This window comes from Sus scrofa, chromosome 9, assembly GCF_054392235.1.
Source record: "Sus scrofa isolate SSC_HxYL_T2T_F1_AM1 chromosome 9, Sscrofa_HxYL_maternal_Yorkshire_Landrace_v2.0, whole genome shotgun sequence".
In the NCBI taxonomy this organism is placed as follows: domain Eukaryota; kingdom Metazoa; phylum Chordata; class Mammalia; order Artiodactyla; family Suidae; genus Sus; species Sus scrofa.
Genome location: NC_139391.1, coordinates 44,034,906 through 44,049,514, shown reverse-complemented (window position 1 = coordinate 44,049,514; position 14,609 = coordinate 44,034,906). Strand labels below are relative to the sequence as shown.

The following is a 14,609-nucleotide window of genomic DNA, read 5'->3' as shown; positions in this document are numbered from 1 at the left end:
ATGATATACTAGGGGCCCATGATGCCCTGTGGTCCCACTACTGATGGCCTGATTGGAGAGAGGGAGGGAGGGGAAGATGGGCAGGTGTGTCGTGAGAGCGGTACCCTGCAGAACAGGAGGCAAGGACCAAGCCACATTTGTTGCAGGGCATGATTGCATTGTTGTGAGAAAGATGAAAGCTGTCAGAAAAGAGGGCCCAAATCTCCAAAAGGGAGTAGGATTTCATTCATCCTCTTTGTCCTTTATCCATACAGCCCTCTGTTTGCTGCCTACCTCCCTGCCTGTCCCTTCTCTGTCTCCATCGTTTTACTTCCTCCTGCATGGGAGGGCTGCCCTCCAAGGCCCCTCTTGATCAGCCTAGTCCTGCTGCCAGATTTACTTCCTGCATGAGCTCATTTTGCAGTTATTCTCTCTTTTTCCAAGATGCTCGAATTTTCATTTCCAGCCTTGACCTCTTACCAGAACTCTAGTCTCATAAATCCAGCAGTCTGTAGGACATCTCTCCTTAAATGTCTTCTGTCACCGTGAAACGTCTCAAACCACATTCGGCATCTTCTCTCACAAATCACTGCGCCCCCCCCCCCTCCGCGTCCCCCGAGACCCCCAGCATTCTTTCTTTTTAATGCATTCTTCTCACTTTAGTTTCTCATAGCCAGGCAGCTATCAAAAGAAACCTTTATTTGGTGTTTGCAGTTTTCAAGGTATCTTTCTGTGCACAATCCTATTTCTTTCAGCAAGTGTGTACTGAGCAGCTATTATCTGCCATGGGCAGGATATGAAGTGAACGAAGCCAACCCGGCTTCCTGCCCTCATGGGGCTTAGGTTCTGGTGGTCTCTCTTTGCCACAGGCTTCCGACTGGGCTGCCTTGTCCACGGGCACAGAAACAGTGCTTTGCTTTTCCTGGGAAGCTTCTCAAGACTTCGAGCAAGGGTTTTTGGTTCAAAGCACACAATCTAGATTTTTTTTCTTTTTAGTTAGAAATATGGAAAATACATTGTGTAATTGTAACATTGTACTAAATGCTGAGGGTTTTAAGGTTTGAATTTAGGGTCCCAGCCCTTAGGGAACTTGCGAACTGGGGGAGCAATCCACAGGGAGTTAAGGAGCAAACCAAGCCAACCATGCAGGGTGTGCACAAGGCGGTATTTGTTCATTCATTTAATGGATATTTATTGAAGACCCTAAACATGCCAGACAGTATGCTGGCTGCAGTGAATGAAGAGATAAAAGAAACAGTTTCTGTTCTCAAGGAGCCCCAGCCAGATGAAGGAGAAACATGCGTGGGCAATGGAGGCAGGAAGCAGGGGTGCTGTGGGGGCAGAAGTGAGGGGTCGAGGGCAAGGAAGGTGTTTTGGAGAAGGGACTGCCGTGCTGACCCCTGAGGATGGGCAGGCGTTAGTCAGCAGGGAGGAGCTGGCTGAGTGATGGGGGGAGGGCTGCTTCAGAGGGAACAACACACATGCAAAGCACAGGGGTGGTTTGAGCGGGTGGCATTGGTTCTGCCAGGCCGGTGTATGGAAAGGCTGAAATGTCCAGTGAGTGGTAGTGACTGGAAAGGCAGAGGAATTCAGCAGAGAAAGCCTTTCTGGAGAGATCAGCAAAGGCTTCCTGGAAGAGGTGGGCTTTCAACTGCACACTGAGGGCGAGGAGGATTTGGACTGGTGGGCATGGAGGAGGAGGGCACTAAGCTCTCAGGGGCTCCCCTTGCACTGCGGTGGCCACGCCCTCCATGTTCTGGCCCCGGCCCCCCGCTTGGCTTTCTCTCCTGCTGCCCCACTTTGCTTTGCATGCGCTGGCCCTGGGCCAGCGGGACAGCTTTCCAGCGTCCATGGATCAGTCTGGTGGACCTTTTGCTTGGCAGAGCCTTCTCTATGTTTCCGAATGTCCAGATCATAACTTCTTTAAGACCAGGGAGTTGCGGGCTTCTTCCTCCTCCGTAAGCCTTTTCCCTCGCTCCCACCAGACAGGCTGTTTTCTGGCTGAGTGTCCACAACGCTTTTCTCTCATGGCCGAGCCTCTTCTCTGCAGCTCCCACATGTCATAAGAGGCTAGAGCATAACTTGCCTCTTCTGCTGGGGGCCAGGTGGAGCCAAGGTGTGGCGGTGGGAGCTGAGGCTGGGGGGAGGGGACCGGATCTCTTGGTTCAGATCCAGCAAGGGAAGCTACCAGGGACCAATGGTTACAAATGCGTGTAAGTTCTTATGTGCATGGTATGGTTGATACACGGGTAAGATATTACCCTGGGCCTCTCCAGTGTGGGGAAACGAGGCCTCTCTCACCTGGTAGGTGAGGGTTTTCCTTGTAGGCAAGTCAGCACCTGCCATGCCACCTGTGTGAGTGGGCCAGGTGGCCTCCTATCCAGCCCTGAGCGGACAGCTCCACCTGGGCAGGAAACGTAGTCCATGTCTCTTTTGATTTTATCCAGTAAGCAAGCTCTTCATTCATTTATTCATTCAGTCAGTCAGTCAACAATTAATTACTGCTGATACAAGTACTCAGGTGCAGTGGGAAATGAGTTGGAGTCTGTCGTTTATATTTGCTGTCTTTATTTACTGTTTGTTTTCCCTGAATATTCATGAAAGTCTTTTTTAAAAAATGCCAGCCATGGAGTTCCCGTTGTGGCTCAACGCTAATGAACCCGACTAGTATCCATGAAGACGCGGGTTTGATCCCTGGCCTTGCTCAGTGGGTTAAGCATCCGGCGTTGCCATAAGCTGTGGTGTAGGTCTCAGATATAGCTCGGATCCTGAGTTGCTGTGGTGGTGGTGGGTGTAGGCTGGCAGCTGTAGCTCTGATTGGACCCCTACCCTGAAAACATCCACATGCCTTGGGTGTGGCCCTAAAAAGACCAAAACCAAAAAACAAAAAAAACAAGCCAGAGACATGCTGCTTCAGCTGCACTACAGAGAGGGGATGAGATTGGAGTTTTAAGGGGGCGGGGTGGGAGGGGGTGTCCCAGTCCCAGTGAACCAGGACCTGTGAGGGGAGGTGGCCCTTAGGAGGACAGAGGTGGTGTCTTTGTCAGCCCATCCTCTGGTGGGAGACTGCTCCCTGAGATCTTCTCTGCTGAGCCCCTGGGCTCTCTGGGTTTAACAAGGTCCTCCTTTTCCTGAGAGGGCAGCCTTGTGGAGTCCTTCAGACACAGGCTGGGAGGTGTGTGCGTGGGTCTGCTCTTCCCATGAGCCAACTGCATAAGCGCTCTGAGATGGCCCCGCCCTCAGGGGGTGGGCGGACACATGACCGGGATCCCGGCGTCCAGCACTGACCTCATAGTGAGTCTGTAATAAGTGGCAGCTGTCATTGTATCCAGAGGTGGCAAAGACCTGGCATTCTCTGGTCAGGAAGGAGAGAGAAGTAAAATTGCAAAAAAGCAAAGAAGGAGCAGTCGTCTTCTCGTCATCATCAGCAGGAGCTCACACACCCTCCTCCCCATGCCCCGGGCTCATCCTCCAGTGGCCTTAGTCACACACAGTTTGGCCAGGGTGATGTGAACCCCTGCCAAGTTTAAAGAGAAGACCACCGCTCCTTCTTTGCCTTTTGCATTTTTACTTCTCTCTCCTTCCTGATGGCGTTGTACTGGGGCCCTGAACACAATGAAGGAACTTTGTAGCCAAAGGGAGGATTGAACTCGCAACTTTGGCGGGCAGAGCAGACGGACGGCCCTGGACACTATCCCCTCACATGGGCCTTGCTGAGTAGGAGGTCCTTTCTAAGGGTGCCTGGGAAAGGGCTGGAATCTCACAGATGACCCACCCTCATCCCCCACCCCCCCAGTGAGGCCTCCCCAGCCGTCTGCCTCCAGTGTCCAGGTCCAGGGCGGGATCTCCCTCTTGTTCCCTTCCCAGGGAGCCTCATTCGTAGCTATCCCCATGGAAACTGTGACGGGACCCAGGGAGGGGATGAGAGAGGGATGAGGAGGGGAAAAAATTAAGAATTACTTGTTTGGGGAAAGAGAAAAGGAGTGGAGAGGGAGAATGGACAGAGAAAAGGGAAGAGGGAGAGAGCGCGGAGGGAGGGGGAGGGGGAGAGAGAGAGAAGAGAGAGCCTTTTCTTTGGGGAAAAATGGAAATTTAATCAGATCAGTTTTTATAGTGCAAATAGAAAATCAGTTTTAATAAAGCCAAAAGGAAATGCAAAACAGCCGCTTGAGATGGAGATTGTGTTAAACAGACAGCTCTTTAGGAGTGGCCGAGTCTGGGATGTTTACTGCGCACAGACAGAGCAAGGAGGGGGATTTCTGGCTGAATTTCAAATAGGCGGTTGCTTTGGCTTTGGGGTGGGTGATAAACCCCTCCCCTCCTTGGCCATCCTCCCCGCCCCCAAGCCCCTCTGTCTAGGGAAGGAATTCTCCCAAAAGAGAGGAAAAGAGGAAGGGGAGAGTGGGGACCACAGGGACAGGGAAGACACCTCCTCTTCCGATGGGGTGTTGGCCAGGAGGACCCCCAGTGGCCAGGCCCATCCCTCCGGCCTAAGAATGGCCTCTGCCCTCCGTTGACACGTCCACTGTTGTCAGCTTCTGATTCTTAATTACAGTTCTGGCCCAGCTCTTGGTTTTATTGCTTTCATTTATTATGAGAGGACCAGTGTCTGTTTTTTGAAACGGCTATCTGGTCAAATCACAGTTGATAAGCAACACTGAACTGTCTTTTTAAGACAGGCCAAATTTATCACACTTAAAAAAAAAAAAAAAAAGGCAAGCCTTCGATGGCCTATTAGAAAATTTCCCCCCCTTTTCCAAGAGTGACATTTTAGTAAAAGGCTTTATTTTCCCCCTCAGCTTTCACAAAGCCATCGCCTTGAAAGAGAGAGAGGGAGGGAGAGAGGGGAAGCCGCGGAGCACTTTTGAGGATGTTTCATGAAATTTATGGAGAGGGCATTGAAGATAACAGGATCTGTCCTAATGGGGCTGTTAGCTTGGGAGGAAGAGAGGGGCCCCTGGCACGGGTTTGTCAGCTGTTATTTTTGTAATTAGAAGAGAAACTGCACTTTACATTTCCAAAACGCTGCTATTTGAGGCTGCAGGGTAGATATGAGGTCTGGGCCAGAAGGATGGGTTGGGAAGAGTGGGAACAGGCCAGATGGGGGCAGGGCAGGCCTGGAGGCCCCCTGGGGTTAATGAGCTTTCCCCCCCCTTCACCTTTGAAGCTGACTCACGGCTGGAGAGGAGGGGGGGGGCTCCCCCTGTCCTCACAGAGCTGTTGCCACCGCAGTATTCACCGAAATGGGGGAAGTCAAGCAGTGGCCCCACCAGGCTGCAGGGGTGGGGATGGGGCACCCTTGGGGCAGGGCCCATGTTTAATTCACCTGCAGGTGCTAAGCATCCAAGGTAACTGTGGAAAGGGTGTGGGATGGAGGAAATCAGCAGGCAGTTGGAGGCTCACCTCCTGGACCCCCATACCTTCATACCCCTCTTGTCTCCATCCAACCCTCTGTGCAGGCTGTGCCTTTCTTTCTTTGCCTCTTTCTTTTATGTTTTCCTCCCCAGCAGTATTTCTGTATGTGTCATTGTTTGTTTTTTTTTTGCCTTCAAGTATACAGTAAAGTGATTACACACACAAACACACACACACACACACACACACACACTCCCTGGTGGTGAGTACCTGACACGTGTGTGTGTGTGTGTGTGTTCTTTTTAAAATTCTTTTCCACTATTACAAGATATTGAATATAATTCCCTGTGCTATACAGTAAATCCTTGTTTTTTATCTATTTCATATATGGTAGTGTGTATCTATTAATCCCAAACTCCTAATTTATCCCTCCCCTCTTCCCCTTTTGTAACCATAAGTTTGTTTTCTATGTCTGTGAGTCTATTTCTGTTTTATAAATAAGTTCACTTGTATCATTTCTTTAGATTCCACATGTAGGTAATATCACATGATATTTATCTTTCTCTGGTCTGCGTTACTTCACTTAGTGTGATTATCTCTAGGTCCATCCATGTTGTGGCAAATGGCAGTATTCATTCTTTTTTAAGGCTGAGTAATACTCCATCGTATGTGTACCACATCTTCTTTAGCCATTCATCTGTTGATGGACATTTAGGCTGCTTTCATGTCTTGGCTACTATAAATAATGCTGGTATGAATACTGGGGTGCATATATCTTTTTGAATTAGAGTTTTCTCCAGAAAATCCAAGAGCATATCTTTCCATTTCTTTGTGTCATTCTGGACAGGACAGATCTAATTGTTAAACAGCTATATCCCTTTGTTCTGCCTTTGGGATCCAGAGGCATGCTGAAGACAGTGGTCTCCTCTGCTCTGCTCATGCCCCCCTTTCTTGAGTGGATGCCCTCTGCCATGTCCTGCTCAGGATCTCCTTCTCTCCCTGGTGGTGAGTACCTGACTCAGTAGCAATGGCACCCTGACCTTGAGATGCTAAGCAAAGAGAGATTTGGAGGAACCTGGGCCACAGCATTTGGGGGCCTGGTGGTGGAGTGAAAAGGGCTTGGGCTCCAGAGCCAGAGAGCTGTATTAGAAACCCAGCACTTCCATCAGGGGTGAGCGTAGGAAAATTCTTTGACTTCTCCAAGTCTCAGTTTTCTCATCTGTAAAATGACCCAAGCTTGTTGGGAGATTAAATAAATAATGGATATATAGCTTGTGCCCCAGAGCCTGGGACTCAGTAAGTGGTGGTCTCTTTCTCCTTGCCTGAATAGGAGGCAGTGGGAAATGTAAGCCTGGCATGTTCTATGTCTCAGGGGCAAAGGCGTGGACACAGCAGGGCAGCTCCTGGAAGGGCCGGGATGAGAAAGCCTAGGACTCCCAGTCCAGTGTCCCCTCTGCTCCCTTTAGTGTCTCTCAATCTTCCAGGGCCACCTTGGGTGGGCCACTCCATTTCCTCTTATCCTAGATGATGTCCAAGGTGGTCCGGTTCTAAAAAGTCCAAATCATATGGCTCCATCTGGAACTCCGTGGATTCTCAGACTTGTATGGTCAAGCTCATGCCTGGAGGCTGGTCAGCCGAGCTGTGTTTCACTCTCCCTTGCAGAAATGGACTGGACAACCCAGCCTTGCAAACAGGCCTCACATCAATGGAGGGCTGCGACCCAAAGTGCCCAAGGACACACAGAACAGGGCCACCAACCACCCTGCTTTGCCAGGGACTGGTGGAGTTTCCCAGGATATAAGACTTTCAGTGCTATAACTGGGATGAATTTGGGACCCATTGACGAAGCCTAAATTCAGTTCTATAAATGTTAGTTGAAGCCCTGCTATGGGCAAGGTACAAGGACACAGTCGTGACAGAAACAAGCTTTACCTTCTGGGTGCTCAGAGTTCAGGGGAGGATCATCACAGCACATGATAAGGGAGTAGACTTTATAAAGCCTGTGCAAGATTTAGGATGCCTGGGGTGGGGGGTGATGGACTCTGGTTTGGTGGTAATGGGAGAGTAGTCTGGAAGGCTTCTCAGAGGAGGTGGCAATTGAGGTTTTGAAGACTGAAGAGATGTTTTCAAGGCAGACAGAGTGGAGGGAGGTTTGGGATGGAGCTTAAGAGTCAGGGCTTGGTGAAATATAAAAGGACACAGATATAAAAGCTTGGGAGCAAAATGGTGTGTGATGGGGGTGGGAGACCAAGAGGCTGCAGAACTGAAAGGTCAGCTTACCCTTTCCTGCAGCATGGAGATGGGGATGGGGTGTGGTTGGGAAAGAAGGAAGTCTGGAAGACCAGGGAGAGGTTGGGATGCCCTCCCCTCCTAAGGATGGAGACATAATTTCTCCAGTGTCTGGGTTCCATCTCAGCCTTCCAAGGCCTAAGAGGATGTTATGAGCCTGCTCCATGCCAGCACTGCTGGCTCCCTGGCATGGCCGGGTGCCTGGCCCGTGGCTGGAGGCCAGTGGCCCAGAGCCCAGGGAAGCCAGCTGGTAACAGGATAGAGTTGTCCTGGCTTTGGCCAGGCAGACTGGTAGGCCCTGACCCAGGCTGTGATCCCTGCAGGACCTCCTCTTGGAGACATTTAGCTCTGCCAAGAGGCCAAGGTGGTGGTCTGACTCAGCTGAAGCGTGTCCCCTTGCTCTGTCTCCTTGCCTCGGGGAATCTGAGGACCCAGTCTCTTTGCAGGGGGAGTCTGAGCAAAGCAACCTGGCCAAGGTTAATCCTACCTCCCTCGTCCTACAGTCGGAGGGCCTGGAGTGATTAAGAAGCTGTGGACCAGAATTGGTTCGTGATGACTGGACCTCTGTCCGTGGACTAAACCTGGGGTGAATAGAGGAATGATTGGGGCAGGCCAAGCTTATTCCTTTGACCCCTGTAGGAGAGAATGCTCTGCCTCGGTGCACCTCAAGTTCATTGTGGAATATAATACCCATGTAATAGGGTATTATAAACACCCGACTAGTCAGCCAACCAACCAGTCACTGTGAAAACTTGATCAGAAGCTTCACTATAGCGTCCCATGGGAAACCAGACATCCCATGAAGACAGGACCATTCACAGCCCTCACCTCTCTTTATATGGTGGCAGAACACTTGGCCTTGGGAGATCAGTGTCAGAGGCTCCCCACACATTTTTCTCCTGTTTACCAATGAGGATAATTTTTTCTGGACTCATGGCTAGAAATGAATTCACGTGGGTACTTAAAGATACCCACATTTTTAAAGATAAAATCAGATGAAGACACTGTAATAATGTGTGTGGAGGTTGAGGGATGGAGGAGCACACACTTGGAGCAGTTTGGGGCCAGTCCTGGCCCTGTCACTCAGCTGGAGCTGGCTTGGGTTGCTTAGCCTCTCTGAGCACTGGTTCCTCCCCTGAATTTTTAGAAGGAGTCCTCTCCTCTCTCTCTTTTTTTTCCCTTGCTTTTGTATCCCCAGGGCCTGGCACAAAGTAGAAACTCAATAAATGTTAGTCAAATGAATGAATCAACGTTTGAATAACAAAAATACCTGCTCTCTGGACCTCTCTCAGGATTATTGGGAGGATCAAATGAGATAATGCACATGAAAGCACTTTGTAAATTGCAGAGCTCTATACAAATGCAAATCATTCACAGCTTTGGTGGAAATTATTATTCAAATTATTATTATTATTTTCACTGTGAAGGAGGACAGGAAGGAGAGGGCAATGGAATCAGTCCCTAGCGGTGGAAGCCCAGGCTCCAGCAGGCAGCAGCAGGGCAGCAGTTCTCCAGCCTGCCTGGGAGCAGCTTTAAATCCTAGCTCTGCAGGCAGTTGGGTCGGTTGGGCGGTGGGGCAAGCGGGCTGCCTCCCAGTAAGGTGGGCCTGTGGCAGCTGCTGGGGTACAGGCAGAAGATGCTATTGGAATCCTGCCCAGTGTGGGAACAGAAGCTACTAGCACCCTGAACAAAATGAATTAAACGCCAAGCTCTAAATGAAAAAGGTTTTCTTTTCTCTGCTGCTTAAAAAAAAAAATTAAGTGGAAAGGGTGGTGTGCTAGAAATGGGGTGACAGCAGAGAGAGAGAGAGACAGACAGACATTCACCCAGGGCACCCCAGAACTTGGAGTTCACCCCAGCTCCTCAGGCTGAGTTCCTATTTCCAAAGCTGTTATCCCACCTCTTCCACCCCTGGCCTGTGAGGGGGCCGCGAGGCGGCTGGGTAACCAAGAGACTCAGAGCAAAGGCGTGATTGATAATTGGCGACTGTAATTCTATAATTCATCTCCCTGCACCGCAGTGAAATTAAAAGAGTTTAGGTTCCCAAGCATAATGATCATCAATTAAACGCCGGGGAGATTTAGTGTCCTCATTTGAATTTTGTTTTATTTATTTAAATGTGTCTCTTTTGGGGAGAGGGAGAGTCGGGGAGCGGGATCCAGCGAGTGAGGGCCGGGGCGGGCGGCTGATGCAGGGCAGGAGGGTCTCAGAGGAGAGGGGTCGCGCAGGACTGCCGGGGGCGGCGGAGGATGGAGCGCCGCCCGCGGGGCGGTGGGCTTAGCGAGACAGGGGATCCATCATCCCCCGGCCTAATCAGTTAATACTGATAAACTGCCAACAATAACTGCCAATTGCGCCGCCGTTTTGGAGCTGCCAGTTCATTCATTTAGGGAGTGCGGCGGCACGTCGGGGCAGCGCTCCCGGGCCGGCATCCTTTCATCTCCCGGCAGGAGATGATGCAGCTGGTGGAGGCCAAGGGCCACCGCTGACTTCTGCGGGAAGGGAAAGGAACACTGGTCAGCTTACGGGTTGGCCGAGCAGGCTGCGGGGATGGATCCGGCCTGGGCTGGCCCGCTGGTGAGACGGACCGCCTAGCTCAATCTCCGGCGGCCATGCAGATGGAGGAAACGGCACCTGCTCTGAGGATGAATCGAGGGAAAGTTTTCCCCTCCAAGCCCCGGATCTCTCTGTGCAGGGCCAGAGAGGGAAGCCTCGGGAATCAGGGTGTTTCTCTCCACCCTGTCACGCCCAACTGTGTGACTCAGTTTCCACCTCTGGAAAGGAGGGGGCTCGGCTAGGCGACCTCTAGGGGTCTGTCTAGTCCTTTGGCTTTAGGGAAGCCACTTAGCATTGCTGGCCTGGAGGTGGGTGGATGCCTCATTCTCTGCGGGTGCTTTCCTCCCCAAAAACTTGGGGATTCCCACCGTCCAGACGCCACCTCTCCCGTGGCACTTAGCACCTTCCCCTCCCTGCGTTGCTGTCCATTTTTCTGGGTTGGTTACTGCTGCAGTTTCCCGGCAGCCTCCGATTCCCACTTCTCACTTGCAATCAAGAAACTAAAAATAGAGCATAAAGGAGCTCTCCAAAGGGGGGTGATTGGGGTGGGCAGAAGATGAGGGAAGTGCTTCGTTCCTCCTGGGAATGAGATCTTATCAGCTGCACATAGGGAGTTAGAAATCCAATCCCTTGGCAAGGAGCTGGGTGCGGTACAAGGAGCTTTCCTGATCACCCAGTGGGGAAGCTTGGGAGATGGTCCTGTGAGTGTGCTTTCCTGAGAAGAGGGGTTTGGGAAGGGGGACACGTTTTAGGTCCTCTGGAATGTGGTCCATAGCTGGCCCTGCACAGTGGGCCTCACCCTGGGCTGAGGGATACCTGAAATTCAAGGGCCCTGAGGGGTGCTATCTGGGCACCGGAAGAGCCTTGTGTTTTACTCCATCTACCAGGAGGGGGTGCTCTGTTCTAATTTTAACAAAGGCAGCTGGTGCAAGCTGAGGCTCTGGGGGCTTGTGGGGCCTGGTTGTGTAGTTGTCCTATTGGGCTTATAGGCAAACAGGACCTGGGCCAGAGATAGCTTCTTCTTCAGGACCCCAGAAATGGTTGGTGTCTTTCCAATTGTGAGGAATGGCTGGGGTTAAGCTTGATTTGATAAGATGGGCAACTTGAAGGCTGGGCCTCTGCCCACAGGAGAGAGGGCTGGGAGGGAGTCTAGACTCTCAGACAGCAGGTCCCAGAACCCAGGGGACCCAGTCCAAGCCACACCACTCCAAGCCTTGAGCCTGTTGCTTGTCCCCCTGAGCCTCAGTTTCTTTTCCTGTCTAACAGGACATATTGCATAAAAGCCCTAGGACTGGGAGGTGCTCTACAAACACCAAGGATCGTAGTTATAACTTTCATTTCTTGTGCCAGAAAACAGGCAGCAGCCCAGCCTTATCTACTAGGGGCAGCACCCAGGGAGAACTTTATCTCCTCCCGTGTCTGCTGTTTGCTCACAGGTCCCTTTCTCACACCAGGCTATCTTTAGGACCCGTGGGGGAGGAAAGGAAATGGCGGATGTTAGAATCCAGAGACTTGCCGTGTTTTGGTACTGATTCCCATCAAGATACTGTCTTTCAGTCTCCTTTCTGTCCTGCTGAACTCATTCGAGTTTTCTTTCCAAGCCCGTCTTGATAGAGAGGGAGTTGGTCCCTGGAAGTGTGGTGGCTGAGCTGTGGGGAGCCAGGTATCCCTGGTTCCTTTCAGTCTCATCTGCAAGTGTGTGTCCCAGCTTCTAAAAGAGCCCTTCTCGTGACCCCTTCCTCCAGGAAGGTGTTCAGGGTTGATGAGAGGAGAAATGAAGGGGACCCCAGTTCCCAAGGAAGCCCACCTCCCTTTATGGATCCGTCTTGTTTTGTCCTGTGCCTGGGTCATCCACGCCACCCCCACCCCACCCCCCACCATGTCTTCGCTTGCCTGACTGGTCCAGCCAGTGTCAAGTGCTGTTCTCTGACTCCCCAGTAATGTCTTTGGCTGCTTGGGCAGATCGGCAGGTGTATTTGAGATGAGGAGCCCTGGGGGGCAAGGACTCAACAATTTTCTGTGTGGAATCTGTGAGAGCATCAGGCCCAAGTGGGCATGAAGCCCAACAAAGGCTTTTAAAAATTACCATGTGCTGTCCTTTTCTCTGATTACAAAAGTAATACATATTCATGGTCAAAAATTTGGAAAATACAGAAAAGCGCAAAGAAAAAAAATTCATCCATATTCCACTACCCGGAAGCAACCGCTATTAATATGTGAGGTGTGTCACGTCGCAACCCTTTCCTTTCTGTCTGCTCTTCATCTCTGTCTTTCAACAGGAATCTTATGCAGTAATACTTTTTTTGTTGGTCACCTGCTTCATCACAGTGTATTGGGAGCATTTCCCAACACAGCAGAGGCTGCACAGGAAGTGTGGCCAGGGGTTTGGTCTTGGAACTGTGAGAGAGTGGGCTCTTAGGAATCTCAGTGCCGACAGATCCCTCTTCTCTCCTGCTCCCGGTGAAGACAGAGGACCTTAAAATCCAGCTGGAGGGGTGGCCTGAGAGGCAGGGCAGTGTGCAACCCACAGTGTCCCCAGGAGGTTTCCCCAGTGTGCAGGCTGATCCCGCAGCTTCGCTTGAGGTCCCTCCACTGCATCTGCTTTCTTCCCGTGTGTGGGTTCTTGCCTCAGCCACAGCAGGCAAGGCAAGTGGGAGGCTGGGAGAGGGTTAAGGTGCCAATCACTTGGAAGCTCAAAATGAGGCTAGAAATGGGAAAGGCTGCACCAGCAGTCACTCGGAGAGAGGAAAGAACCCAGAGCCCTTTCTTCCAAAGGGACATGCCTGAGAGATGGAGCCAGCCCGTTTAACTGCAGAGCTTCAGCTGAGCCCTTAGCCTCTCCAAACGCTGACCAAAGGACTATAGGATCTTGGTTTGAAGACCCTGCCCACACTCCTTGTCCATCAGGCCAGCACAGCACACCCGATTCACTTTTCTTAATGCACTCCTGACTGACAAAAGCCTGTCTCCTTTCTCCCTGTCTGGACTTTTTTCTCTCTTCAAACTTTGCTCAAGATACTCTTCCTTAACAACAACGATCTTCCTCCAAGGCGAAAAGAGGAAAAGGACTTCAATAGATGGTATGCAAATGGCCAGGAAAAGATGTTCAACATCCCTAATCATTAGAGAAACGCAAATCAAAACCACAGTGAGACATCACCTCATACCCATTATAATACATGTCCAATATAAAAAACAAAAAACAACAAAAACAAGGGTCAAGGTGGATGTGGAAAGACTGGAACCCTCGTGCACTTTTAGTGAGCTTGTAAAATGGTCCAGCCACTGTGAAAAACAGTATGGTCCCCCCATATAAAAAATAAATATAAAATTAAAATTCCATATGATCCAGCAATTCCACTTTTGAATATACATCCAAAAGAATTGAAAGCTGGATCTCAAGGAGGTACTTGCACACCCATGCTCACAGCAGCATTATTTACAATATCAAGATCGGAGCAACCCAAATGTCCACTGATGGATGAATAAACAAAATGTGGTATCAACATACAATTAACTATTATTCAGCCTTGTAGTAGAAACAAACCAATTAAATATTAAATTGCCTTGAAAAGGAAGGAAATTCTGACAAGGTTCTGGATGAACTTGAGGACATGATGCCAGGTGCAATAAGGCCATCATGAAGGAGAGATACTGTGTGATTCCACTTATGTGAGGGATCCAACGTAATTAAATTCATAGAATCAGAAAGTAGCATGGTGGTTGCCAGGGGCTGGGAGGTGAGGGAAACAGAGAGCTATTTTTTAATGAGTGTAGCATTTTAGTTTTGCGAGATGAAGAGCCTGAGAGATCTGTTGCACAACAATGTGAACTCAACTGTACACTTTAAAATGGTTAAGATGATAATTTTGATGTATTATTTCTTTACCACAGTTGAAGGCTCTTCTTGCCTTCTCTGGCCAGCCCAGCAAGAAAGGAGTTTTTGTTTTGCAGAACCCCTAATGTGCCTTCATTTTCTAAGCTAGGCTCCCAAACTAACCTGTTACCTTGTTGTGTGTTCACCCTCGAGCATCCTTTTCGGACAAGCTCTTTGAAGGGAGGGATAATTTTCCCCGCAGCACCTGACACAGTGCCTCAAACCCAACCCAATGAATATTTGCAGATTGCAACGTCACTTCCATTAGTAAAGCCTTGGACTGTGGGCTGGAAGATGATGGGCAGAGAGGAGAGCAAACACAAAGCAGAAGGGAGGAAGCGAGTGTCTGGGTGAGCGTGGTTTCCTCACGTGGCCTCCGGGCTGCTTAGGTCGCTTATGTGATTCACACTGGTCTTACATGCACACAGGACTGCACTGGGGGCAATGGAGAGACCATGGAATCCTAATCTTGAGTGAGAATTAGACCAGAGGAGATGGTGTTTTGGACTCTTTCCGAGGTTTCAGACGAAGAAATGTTGGAAGGCATTAACCT

The 14,609-nt window shown here is 50.3% G+C and overlaps 1 protein-coding gene across 9 annotated transcripts in view; it reads left to right on the top strand.

The window, feature by feature from the left end:
• BUD13 (BUD13 homolog) overlaps nt 1–14,609 on the top strand; it is a 678,491-nt gene that overhangs the window by 241,324 nt on the left and 422,558 nt on the right. The gene's annotated exons all lie outside the window — the stretch shown is intronic.